General features: G+C 38.1%; 1 pseudogene; it reads right to left on the reverse strand.

Moving 5' to 3' along the window:
- Positions 1–231: 231 nt before the first annotated feature.
- Positions 232–4262, reverse strand: LOC143538550 (uncharacterized; annotated as a pseudogene).
- Between the last annotated feature and the right edge of the window lie 8707 nt (positions 4263–12969).

Genomic DNA, 12969 nt, shown 5'->3' on the forward strand with positions numbered 1-12969 from the left:
CGTTGCGCTGGGAAAATCACTAGTGATCATAGTCAACTAACCTACAAAATACAAATTTGCTGTTGGATTCCTAGTAAATTTTCTTTTCATGATGCATATGGGTTCGGGTTCCAAAGCTAGTCTTAAGATAATACAATACTTTCATGATAACTCAGGTTTATATTTAACTGTAACGAAATATTTAAAAACCGACGACACTACATAGCATCCTGATCACCCTTTGTCACTCACTTATATATACATGTCACAAATGATACATGCAATTTTTTGCGAAACTTCGTGCATTGTAGGCCTTATTTCAGGGTTCGAATTAATGCATTTAATGGCAAGAATCAATATTGACATCAGAACTTCTTTAAATTCCAGGGGTGGAGCGAGCAGCCTATGATCCAACAACTCTGTGAAGTTGACAATTTCGGTTGATGAAGTTGCTAGGGAAGTAATCATATCGCCAGGATGCACTCCTTTGATGATTTCTAAAGCGAGAACACCAAAACTATAAATATCACCCTTTTCGGTTGCCTTCATTGTGTAAGCGAGTTCTACGAAAAGTAATAATGTACACGATGGCATTAGTAATATGTTATGATGATTATGAACAATTGGAAAATAACTTACCTGGTGCAAGGTATCCAAAATGTCCCGGCCACATTACTCCAGTTAGACGAATTTGGGTTCAAAATTTTGGATGTACCAAAATCCGAAACACAAGCTTCGTACGTTGAATCAAGCAAAATGTTTTTACTTGAAATGTTGCGATGAATGATAGCAGGTGAACAATCATGATGCATATATGACAAAGCGTATGCGACCCCTTTGATAGCGTTCACCCTCTGCGTCCAACCAAAACTTTTAGCACTTTTGCCGCTCAATATATCAGCTAGACTACCCCCTTCGAGATACTCATAAACCAAAAATGAGTTTTGAGAGTGCGAACAGTAGCCGAGTAGTTTGACGATGTTTCTATGTCGTATTCTTGTCAATGCCCTAATCTCATTTAAGAAATCATTGTGATTGATCACCTCAGAAGACGAATGAAGTCTCTTTACTGCAACTGTATCACCTGAAGACAACTCCACTTTGTACACACTTCCACACCTGCCCTTTCCGATGCAATAGGCTTCGTTAAACTCCTCTGTCCGGGTGACAATTTCATCATAAGTCTCTCCCATCGAAGGTCGAAACCAAAAAGAAATATTTGCCATGTTTAGGTTGGTTTACAAGCTGTGTTGATGGTAGAATTTTCGATGGGCAACTATAGTAGACGAATATTCCCAGTAGACTGCCAAGTAGAAGCGCTCCAATAAGCGGAAGGGAAACCACCAGCGCGAGTTTGTGCTTCCAATTTGGCGTAGGGCTTTCTGTAGAACATTGTTCCAACCCACTAACGTTTCCGCACAAATCAGTGTTCCCTTGCAATGCTTCTATCGAAAGATTCGCAAAGACTTTGCTTTTGGGAAGGGGGCCTCGTAAGTGATTATACAAAAGATCAATGTTCAACAGCGCGTTCATTGATTTGAAGCTCTCTGGAATTTGACCCGAAAGTTCATTGTGACTCAAATCAAGAACAGGCAGCTGAACCAATCTACCTAATTGGATAGGGATTTTCCCAGTAAATCCATTATGGCTCAAGTTTAGGTAAAAGAGTTTCGAGCACTGCCCAAGGGAGAACGGAATGGACCCATTCAACTTATTCATGGACAGATCAAGAGATAAGAGTTCTGCTATTACTTAAAAAAAGCTTTTCCATGAGAGGCATCTTTCCAAATTCTTTAGGTATCTCTCCAACCAAATCATTGGATGAAAGATTAGCAACTCCCAACTGAAGTAGCTTTCCAAGTGAAGTAGGTATGCTACCTTGGATTCGATTCCCTCCCATCTGTATCGTGGCTAAGTTTTTGCACTTACTCCAGTTGTCTGAGATTTCTCCATGAAGCTGGTTATCATTGAGATTGACGTAATTGAGGTACGGATAGACTCCCCCGAAGATCTCTGAAACATCTCCGGTAATCTGGTTCCCATCAAAACGAACTCGTATCAAGCTGGAGCAGTTGTGCAAGCTCTTCGGAATCTGACCTGATAGTTTATTATAATTAAGGGCAAGATACTCAAGCTTCCTCCCGTTGCAGATTTCATCAGGCAACCTACCAGAAAAACTATTGCTGCTCATTTGAAACACCACCAACTCCAGATTTCCTAACTCCCGCGGAATGGAACCGCTGAGTTCATTGAATGCTAAATGCAGAATAGAAAGAGACGTCAAGTTTCCTAACTCTGGTGGGATGGGGCCAGAAAGTTTGTTCGAATGGAGACGAAGAGTGTAAAGGGATTTTAGTTGGCCTAGAGAGGCGGGGATAGGACCGGTGAGATTATTCAATTGTAGCTCCAGCCAAATGAGTGAAGTCAAGTTACCTATTTCTTTAGGGATTGATCCAGTCAACTGATTTTGGTACAGAGTTAAATCGGTTAGATTCTTCAGATTGACCAACGATTTGGAGATAAATCCAGTTAGATAGTTATCGTTTATATAAAGCTTCTCTAGCTGGTAAAGATTTCCCAATTCATGTGGAATGGAACCCGAAATATTGTTATCGTTCAGATAAAGAAAACGCAAATTCAATAACTGGCCGAAAGAGATAGGAATTGAACCAGAAATTTTGTTACCATTCAGATAAACATAAGTCAAATTTGATAACTGACCGAAACAGGAGGGAATTGGACCGAAAAGATTGGTATTAGACAACCCAACCTCATAAAGTGATCTCATTTGACATACAGCTTGCGGAATAGAACCACTCAACTGATTCGTAAACAAATTAAGGGTGGAAAGTTTTCGCAGTTCACCAATCTCTGGTGGGATTATTCCTGTGAACTGATTAACCGAGAAATCAAGATAAACAAGTTTTGACAGGTGACGGATATCAGATGGGATAATCCCAGAAAAGTTATTTATGCTAAGTTCAAAGTATGCAAGATTCGGGAAAGAGGACAAGGACAAGTGATCAAGCGTACCATGTAAACTGGATGAGGAAAGGTTCAATCTGATTATGCTGCCATTATCATTACATGAAATGCCATACCAGTTGCATGGAGACTCACTCATGTTAAGATCATGTGTCCATGAAGGTAGAAGGATGCTGGCATTTTGGGTATTGAAGAGGTATGTACCCGCCTCAACACCAAGCAAGGCGGGTCAACCCACAAGATAAAGACATTATGAAGGCACAAAGCCAAAACCCAGGCGCATCGCGCATACAAAACATGCTCAGGCATCATATGCTCGCGCATAACATATGCGCGCGGCGCATATCGCATGCTCTTGCACATCACATATGCTCGCGTGTCACATATGCGCGTGGCGCACCAGCGCGCGGCGCATATCACACGCTCGTGCATATCACACCTGCGCATGAAATATCTGCGCGTGAGAATAAAAAGAAGACTTCGCGCATCCTCAGGATGGGCGCATATCACACGTGCACATAATCAACCTCGTCCTTATCCAAATCAGGATCAGGGCAACCTTGATTGTGCACGTCAGACACTCTTCTAGAAGGCATCTTTTTAAGGAGTAAGAATATGCTGATGTTGACAGCTGCCAAATGAAAGGTCGACAACTCAGCATGACACATGTGCTACCACATGATTTCAACCAACGAGAAAGCGCCAGGTGTCCCAGAGGACACGTGGCGCAGTGCGATTGGAGGAGGCCAACGAGGCTGAGCCCAGCCAGTGGAAACCCTAGCACTATAAATAAAGCATCAACTCCACTTTGATGACACATTCATTCACACTCAATCATTGACAGTTACAAGCAGTGATATCACATTCAATCATATTGAATTATATTCACTCATAGTCAGTTACAGAAAAACACACAGTCACACAATCAAGAGTATTCAGCGATTCAGCAATACTCTTGAGATTTCACTGACTCACACTTTATTATCTTCTCCACAAAGATACTGATTCTCACGCCGGAGGGTTACCCCAAAGAGGACCCCTCTGTCCCTTTCTGAGGGGTAAGTAACGGCGCTGTTCATTTTGTAGGTGGAAGAACACGGATTCAAAGGAACCATCGGTGAAACAGTTTAATCATACCCGAGGAAAGTAGATCTGCTACCAGTGAGTAGATCCACGTTTCTTCAGGTATGGAGGGTTGCTTTCCATTTTAGGAGAGCATTAGCTTCATCTGAAGCATTTAGGGTAAAAAACACTGTGCATGTTGCAAGTAAGATGATTGAAAGTGAAAGAGGTGCCATGCTCTATGGTTATGGATATGTTTGTGGTTATGCTATAAGTAAGCTTCTTTGCGGTAATTTATATTGACATTTGACAGCTTTTGAAGACTTGCTGTTTGAAGTCTCCTCAACATAATTTTCCACAAATATAAATATGAATGCAAGACTTTACTGTTTGAAGCCAAGAATGAAATTAATGTTTTGAAAATTTGCTGTTGGAAGTCTCAACAAGATTATTTTCCACAAACATTATTTAATGAATGAAAGACTTACTGTATCAAGTCTCCTCCGAAGGACAATTTTGTAGCAAAGTATATATATGAAATTAAAGAACTTGATGTTTGTAGATAAGATGTAATGCATTCTTTAAAAAAGAAAAAAAGAAAAAAACACACAAAATTTGGTGTGGCCAACTGTGCTGCGCCACTTGGCTCAATTGAAGCTCTAGCGGCACCAAAATCTTATTTAGTCTTGTGATCTATTCTCGCGATGCGAGACGAAATCGATCGGTAAAATCCGGGGGTGGTGACGACGAGTCAATGTGAATTTGGTTGCTATCCCCTATATTCGTTATGGTAACGGAACTAAACCTAAAAAAATAAATTTGTAAAATTAACATAATTAACATAAAAACAAGAGTAAAGTGTCAAAACCGTCCCTAAGGTTTGGTCGTTAATGTGATTTTCATCCAAATAGTTTTTTTTGGGCAACTGGGCCATTGAGGTTTCACATTTCTTGCTAATTACGTCTTAATCGCTAACTCCGTTACTTTTTAACGTTAACTGAAGGGTAAAATTGTCTTTGTATATGGCTATTTAAAACAATAAAATAAAAAGCAATATACTATTATTATTTTTGTTATTATATAAATATAATTAAAAAAATTGACACAAATAGGCCCACCAAAACATAATCTATACGATCACCTCTATCCTTCCTTCCACACAGATTTTTGCAGACAACTACCACCGTTCTACTCGATTTTCCGGCGACCATCACCCATCACCGTCTGTCAAGGTTCGATATGGGTCTCACACTATCACCCATCACTTTGAATCTTCTCATTGATTTGCTCTAATTTACTAAAAGAAACCTTCATCAAGGTCGGCTAGCTGATTCCAGTTGCTCTCGGCTAGCAGGTATGAGCTGCTTCGCCGGAAAATCACGCACAATATTTTCCGGAAAATGCCCAGATCTGAGCTGCTTGTAACACCCCGGCTAAAGCGGAATACGCCTGGGTGTGACGTACAGATCACTCATAAGCTCGTAACGTTATTGAAGCGACAATAATTATATTTATTTCATTTCAATAAATCACAAATACACAATCAAATAACAATACGATAAACATTGGATTTCATTATGTTGTATTCCTAATACCCTAATGGTCCAACTAATCTAGTCTTCAATCCTTAGACTTCAACCTGTAGAACGTTTAAAATAATACATTTTGTCAACAATAATGTTGGTGAGAATTCATAAAGTTTTGCATATGTATAATACGAAAGTGTAAAATTCACAAGTCAAGATGTATAGTCTCAATCATATAGCAAAAGAAAAGTAAATACATGATATTCCTGTTCGCTTGACATAAGTCAAATCTACTAAGGAACCCCCGTTCGCCGAGCTACTTGGAGTATAGAATATGATAATGATACTGCCATTAGTATATGGACGGCGCAGTTACGTCCCGTCGAACCCTCCCACTATGAGTATGTGTATGATACCACCATTAACACATGGACGGCGCATGTACGTTCTTCGGCGTCGTTGAGTTACTGTGAACGACCCGCTGAACTCTTTTCAGAAACATAGCAGCATCGGGGGCCCTACAGTAGATAAGCATATCCATTTGTAAGGCCCCGAACCCCGGGAACCCCACAGTTGGTAATCATTCAAACACTCGTAAAATTTAATAAACTTAAAAACCGTTTCTTCCATTAAAACAAAAGTATCAGAGTATAAATTTTGCGGAAAACATGAAAAATGAAATAAGTTCCCGAAACCCGGGAATTTTGCCCAAGAACCAAAATCAGTATAACTTTTATAAGTTTCCTTGAAATAAAATATTCATAAACAATTCTTCCTTCCAGTATGCCCTTTACCATCCAAGTAGCTCCGTGTACGTCCAAGCGATAAGGCATCCTTTTCCAAATCCTGAAACTTACACTAACATGCACACAAAGTCAGCTTGAGCTGAGTGAGTTCAAGTTTTAAGTAAAAGATATCAGTAGTAAAATCATGATAGCCATACCAAAGGTTTTCTAAAAGTAAAAGGGTACATCCATCTAATCATCATTATCGAACTTAAACATCCTCATACATACATATACAAATGTATATGTAAACATCCATTCAATAACATCCCTATATACATAACAGTATATATATATAACATCCACGTATAACATCAGGGTCGAGCAAACGTACAACCCAAACACATAACATCAGTGCATGCAAACACGAAGTAGGCATACACAACATCAGTAGTCGAAACGACTACAACATCGCCAAATAGAGGCCAAGAAATAATGTATATACATATATATATATATAACATCCCAAGGCTTACCATATACTAGCAAGCCTATATAAAATCATTTTAAAAACATTTCATCAAGTAAGAAAACATTTAGGTGCGCATGCTAGCCCAAAAGTAAAATGAGTAAAAGGCGCATCAAGAACTCACCTGAGTTCGATCGAATACTTGCAACGAGCTAGGATGTTCCTAAGGGCAAAATCACAAACAAGGGCCTGTAAATTATACATAACGCGTTACTAAACTAGACTGTAGGAACACTCTAGCCTAATGGGCCGTACAAGCCCAACACTTTGGCCCAAGGCCCAACAACTTGGCCCAAGGCCCAACACTTGGCCCAAGGCCCAACAAATTGGCCTAAGGCCCAACACTTGGCCCAACAACTTGGCCCAAGGCCCAACAAATTGGCCTAAGGCCCAAAGATAGTCAAATCGGGTCGAATGCGCGTGAAATAATTCTTAAAATCATTTGTTAACCGAATCAGCCCCGAATGGACCAAATTCTGTCTTAACTCTTTTCATTCATCATAATTATGTCACCCGAGTTGATAGGGTTGACGGTTCCTTTATACAACACTTACTTTAACATTTAAACGAAAATTCGCGCACCGCTGACTCGATTGACGAATCACTAACCACGACAGCCCCGAGCACCAAAAAAATAATTTTTCCACAGCCCTTAAACCTCCCTAGGGCTGCACAAACTGAATCGGTTGGTCACCCGATCAACTAACGCATCAAACTCAACAATTTGCAATTCTACACCCGATAAACCCTAGTTTTCGAACTAAAATCGATTGACCGACCTAAACACCTCAAATGACCATGAAATTTTAATATGACGTACATGTCATACCTAGTGGGATTTTGATGCGAAAACCTCACTCAAAACAGCCCCGGAAATGCTCAATTGGGCAGCCACCCGGTTAGCCTACAATAAGACGTTTTTCAATCAATACGCGCAATATGAGGGTCAATTAACGTGAAAAAGACTTGGGGAATCGTAGTACATACCTTGAATTGAAGTTCTAAGGCTTAAAGTTGGCTGAAAAAAAGAAAATCGGTGGTCTCCTCCTTGGTTGCTTCTGCCGATCGCACAGCTATAGGGGGGCTAGGGTTTTATTTTTTTTTATGTTATAACTTAAGATATTACACTCTAGTCCTTGTAGATTCAAGTGTAAGGCAAAATAGAAGGAATGTTTAGGTTCTTTAACGTACCGGGATGACGTGAAGGCTTCCGAGAAACGTCGGTTAAGTCCCGAGAGTTATACATACTCTACAAGCTTTAGTTCTTCAAACCGGAGTTAACGGGTGTTACACCATTCTGGATTGATTCTTTAAAAACTAGCTCCTGTAATCAATCTCACCATTAGCACTTGGCCCAGTCAAAACTTTGCGGCAACTACATATATTTTTAGTCTATATAAATAACATAGTAATAATTATTTGATGTTTGAATGGAATAAATGTATGGATATGCTTATCTATTGTAGGGCTTATGTGATATGTTTAGGTTTATGGTTTATGGTTTATTTATAAACCTTCGTTATTTGTAATTTTTCTTGTCACCAATTAATAATTTGGCGAGTTTATATATTTGGTATTAATAAAATAAATCTATCATCTAATTGAATATAGGCTAATGGATGTGGACCAACCTCTATTGGGTCCGCTATCACACTAGGCGTAGTTCAATGTATCAAGAAAGTTCATAGTATTGTGTCAGACCTCATTTCTTGCGTAACATCTCGAAAAAACCCATATTTATTTTGGGCTAAAAACGAAAAAATCTGAAAGTTAAAGGACTAAAAATGCCAAATCTGGAAATATAGGGACTGAAAATGAAATTTTGATTTTCGTGCATCTTCGCGTGGCGCGAAGATGAAGGCTGAGCAACTTTGCGCGACGCAAAGATGCTGGCACACATTTCAACGTTATCCGGTTAGGTGTCGACACGTGTCACTCCAAGATTGACATGCAAAATTACGACGCCCCCGTGCACCTTTGCGCGGCGTGAACCGCCATACCCTGCATCTTTGCGCGGTGCGAAGATGGACAAATCATGCCTATATAAAGGCAGCTACGGGTTCAAGCCTAAACCATCCCATTTCACCTTCACATAGTTAACTTAGGAGTGCGTGCCAAGGTGTTCCGATGTTCCAAGGGCTTGTTTTCGTGAAGAAACGAGGTGCCGAGACGCTTTTAACGATTTGTTGCTCCATTAAACGAAGCACGAGCAAAGACATTGCCGATTTTCTTAATTCTTACTGATTAGCCGATTTCGTGGATCGTGCCAAGCTTCGAAGCTCTGATGGTTTAAGTTCTAGTACGCGATATAGAGCAGGATGCCGCTCGATCAGTCATAGGCATTTAACTCCAAATACCCGTGCGAGGTAGGGTTTCTGATTAAGTTATTATTTTATTATTATTATGACTTAGACCATAGTCGGGGTGTAGCCCAAAACTTGATTACTACTAAGCATAATATAATTTTTATAAGCAAAGGTTATAGACAAATTGTTATTTCTTCATGATTAAGAAATGTAAGCATTTTCATACAACGGGTATAGATAAAGTAATGTTTCTTCCTGAAGAAGAAACCTGGTATAGATGTTTCTTCCTGAAATCTGGCATATAAATGATAAATAAATAAAAGGACTAAAAGTCCAAATGTTTTATACAAACAAATGATTTGTCAAGGTTAAAGCTATGCAAAACCAGACTTAAGGTCTGCTGAGTTAAATCAGACTTAAAATTTGCTGATCAGACCAAGAATCTGTTGAACTGAATCAGACATAACGTCTGCTGATTAGACCTAAGGTCTGCTAATTAATCAAAATATATTTATGCAAACCTATTACAAATATAGGTTAACAGCATACTGACAGGAAAGGTTTTCAAACGTCACCGAACTGACAACAACAGGTGAACACGTTAACCTTTTATGGTCTAAACTGATTTTACTCTTGTAATAGACAGGTTGTTTATTTCAAAGAGTCTGAAAATGTTTGCATGAGATTATTGTCTCTAAAATCGTTATAATACAAAATAAATAATAAAAAGCAACTCAGACCGAATACGCATGTGTCTGGATCCAAACATAACTGATAATTGGCATACAAAACCAAGTGAGTCATAATTAGTTCTCCAACAGGGTCATATATCCTAGGGGAAGGTTGTCTCCGAACAGGGGCTATGTAACTCGGGGAACCTTTGAATTGTGTGTGTAGGGCAATGGTACAAATCCTAGGAACGACAGGCGTTCCTGCTGAGCTTGTGAAACAGAAAACTATGTTTGTATTTAACGACTGTTATAGACTATTTTATTGAGTCAACGTTTCACTAGCTGTGTGCTGAATTATTCCCCCCCCCCCACATTTTAAGGAAACAGTAAAGAATAGAACTGACAGGCAAGACAGACTAGAAGATTGGAGATGTAGTCATTAGAGGTGATCTGATGGCTCAGATATTTTATTCAGAATATTATTAAAAATCCATATTTTAAAAAGTCAGGTATTTGAGATATTTAACGTGTATTTAAATCCTGAGTTTTTAATATATTAATATTTTATTAAAAGGCTTCTGCTCATATTTTGTCAAATATTGAAATGGGTATTTGAACCCATTATTTTATTATAAGAATATTATTTAAAAGACTTCCAATAAAACAAACCCGCAACTCTGATAAATTTTCAAAACAGATACCAACTAACGGGTGTCGCACCTAGGCCCTAAGTCGGGGTGTGACAGGTTGGTATCAGAGCCATCGGTATTAGCGAATTAGGTATTTATTTATACCTAGGCTTTGATCAAAAGATAAATACCAATCTTATTATAGAGCCATCGGTTTCAGCAAATTAGGTATTAAAAGATTAGTGCCTAAGCTATAACCATTTATCTGATAAGTAGGGATAAGCAATGATTGGTAGTTTACCTATCCCTAAGTAATAATCTGTGTAGATGTCTTATACAACCTACTACGGGCAAAAGACGCCAAGTAGCAAGTCGCTCTAAATCTGCACCTGATCATGAACCATCTAATATGGTCAAACAGTAATTGTTATTGTTACGGTCACAAACAACAGACTGAACTGATAAAACTGACTGATATGAAAATTCCGAACTGAACTGATAAATCTGACTGATCTGATAATTCCGACTGATCTGACTGATTTGATAAAATCTGACTGATCTGATAATTCTGATTGATCTAATAAATCTGACTGACCTGATAAATCTGACCGATCTGTCCGATGAATATGACTGATCCGATAGGACTGACTGATCCAATGAATTCAATAAATCCAATCAATCTAATAGATCTGACTGATCCTTATTTGACTTACGGAAGTCAACTAATGTATATTCTTGATAGCTCACAAATGCCAATAGAAATATCTAAGTAATACTTCTGAGAGCATTCTGTAGTATTATCCGTCCGAAATTCTGACTTACCATCTTTCCGAGGAAATGAAAGTCCAGAGCAAGATTAAACAGGAACTTAGTACAGATTCATCCAGTTGGATGAACTGCCATTTTGATTAAGGTAAGCGGCACTTCGGGTCGCCACTGGCTAATTATTAAAATCTGCATGTAACAGCAGGACCATGCCATAACACTAAAAGTAAGGGTTACCATACCTCTGAAAGAATCCTATTCTTAATGCCAACCAGTTTTCTATCTGAACTAGATGAAGAGAAGAAGGAAGATGAGGAAGAAAATTAATCTCCTTATTCTCCACCGTATCATGATTCCGTGCTAACAATCTCTGAATAGGCTAACAAAAACAGGAAGGGGCCCGACTGGGTGACAAGTTCTATACAAACGACAAACAAAATGAAAGCTTATCCGTATTTTGCACCTAAAGGAAATAGCCTACCTTTTCTAGTAATATCCGTATCTGTAAAGCAATTCAAGATTCTTGTTTTGCTTATACTCAAGGCGCACAACTAAATATAAAAGGAGTATTTAACATTGAAGATGATTCAGTTCATTCTGAAATCAATGTTATCAAGTTAGTAGAAGTGATGTTTTAGAAAGAAATGAATACTAAAAGAAGGGCAAAAGAGAAAGATATTAGCAAAAGGATAACAAGGACAAGGAATTTATTATTTACTGGAAGAGATAGACGGTAGTAATAAAAGATGTGTTTTATTTCTTCGAAGTAATAAACTTATCTTTAAGTGTATGTTAAGAAATGATAGCACAAATTCTTAAAGTGATTATTTTAGCAAATTTAGAAGTAAGAAAATATCAGCAGTAAGACTAAGAAAAGTCAAAGTGAACATATTCTACAGGATGATTAACTTTAAAGTCAATGCTAGATAAAACATTAAAGGGAAAACAGAAAAAGAGAATTAAAGAAAATCTCATGGCCTGTTTGTACATAAGAATGTCGAATCCTAGTGATCAAAAGAACATTGAGGAAGCTCTAAGCAATAGGAACATAATAGAACTTGTATAGAAGATTCCTTACAGCATCTAGTCAAAATGAAAGAAATGATTAGCAACACGATAGATGAAATAAAAGAAGAGATACAGACAATTAGAAATTATCCATACCGGAATCCATCTTGTCATGATGAAAGCATTCCTAAGACTATTTAGTAATCCAAGGTTGTAGTTTCGAGGAATTCAAAACTCTTGAATTAAAAGAGTTTTATGGTGAACAAGGTATCATACCAGCTTTACAATAGCTTGATAAGATCAAAACCATAGTTAACATTAGTCGATGTACTAAGATTCGGAAACCAGTACGTATCTCTGAAAAATTGAAGCTGAAAACTTAGAATGGTGGAACAATTTAACGGGGCAGAAAAACCGTATATGAAATGAAATGGGAAACGTTCAAAGAACTTGTATTACAATAGTTTTGCCCATACATGAAAGTCGACCACATTCAAATCAAGTTTCTAGATCACAAGATGGAAGACACAAATTTCAAGGACTATAATGCCTATTTTCATGAATAGAAAATAATAAAATTTTACAACACTCAGAACAGATATTATCTCGAGAGACAACGAGAAATAAATCTAATGTCTGGTGACATCAGATATCATTGAAAGGAATTTCTATTCAAGACGTCAAGAAATATGATTGATAGAATACCAAATAATATTGAACAAAAGTACAAAGGTACTGTCAGAATACAAAGAAAAATCAAGGATTTGAATACGAGATGGAATAG

The sequence above is a fragment of the Bidens hawaiensis genome, unplaced genomic scaffold, assembly GCF_021521415.1.
Source record: "Bidens hawaiensis isolate Kalapana, Puna unplaced genomic scaffold, B.hawaiensis_p1.1 tig00011638_1, whole genome shotgun sequence".
In the NCBI taxonomy this organism is placed as follows: Eukaryota; Viridiplantae; Streptophyta; class Magnoliopsida; order Asterales; family Asteraceae; genus Bidens; species Bidens hawaiensis.